Genomic DNA, 1076 nt, shown 5'->3' with positions numbered 1-1076 from the left:
CCTGATGAGCATGTTCAAAAAGACAAATTGGTTTTTAGGATTGGGTACAATTGGATCATTTTCCTGCCATTTACTAATTGTTACCACTTCAACAGTCTTCCATCGTGTAGGGACCATTTCTTGCAAGAGACACTCATTGTACAGTTCACACATGTAACTGTCTAATTGGTCACATACGGCTTGTATTGCTTCAGCATGAATCCCATCCAGGTCCTGGAGATTTTTTTCTTTTTAAATATCATATAATTTGCCTAACTTCTTCTTGTGTGAATGGCTACACAAGTTTATTGTTTCTATAGTTATCTCATTCCATGTTTCTGTCTCAGCTTCTTTTCCATCATCTGGAAGTAGTGTTTCCTTTAGGAGGGCAGCTGACTATTCCCAAAATTTTGTTACCATTCCATCATTCCTTTTGAGTATGGATAATAGTGTTGATCGTATTTTCTCAAAGACTATTTTATATATTATGCCCCAGGGATCAGTTTCTATGTTAGCCTCCACAAATTGCTTCATCTTTCCATTTTTGTTTTCCATAATTCTTCCGTAATACATTGCTTACCATACCTGTATCTAGGCAACCTTTGGACTCTTTCTTCTTGGGTCAGTCTTCTCTGATATAGCCACCTGGCTCTTCTTGTCTCACATCTTAATTTTTGCTGTGTCCCAGCCCAGATGCTAGATTCACTTTTAGAATGATCTCTCCTGACAGGTATTGATGCCTCCATTCATCTCTCTCTCTATCTCTGTCTCTCTCTCTCTCTCTCTCTCTCTCTATTTCTAATTCCACTGTTAATCTTCCATCCTTTTACATGGCATGATGCTGCCATATTTACTAAAGTGACATCAATGTTTGACATCATTCTGACCATTCCTTTTGTAAGTTGGCAGATTGGGAGGTGCATCAATACCTGTAGGTTGAGCTCAATAATAACTTCTAGTTGTCTCCCAAGGTCATTAGCCAGAGACCTATGACTTCACATTTGCATCAGTGGGGTACACAGGAGGCTCACTTCATCTATGTGACTAATTTCCTGCAGTCTTAGCAGACAATCATCAATCTCATAACTTTCCTTCTC

Source organism: Schistocerca gregaria, chromosome 3 (assembly GCF_023897955.1).
Source record: "Schistocerca gregaria isolate iqSchGreg1 chromosome 3, iqSchGreg1.2, whole genome shotgun sequence".
Lineage (NCBI taxonomy): Eukaryota > Metazoa > Arthropoda > Insecta > Orthoptera > Acrididae > Schistocerca > Schistocerca gregaria.
This window is presented reverse-complemented; position numbering follows the sequence as displayed.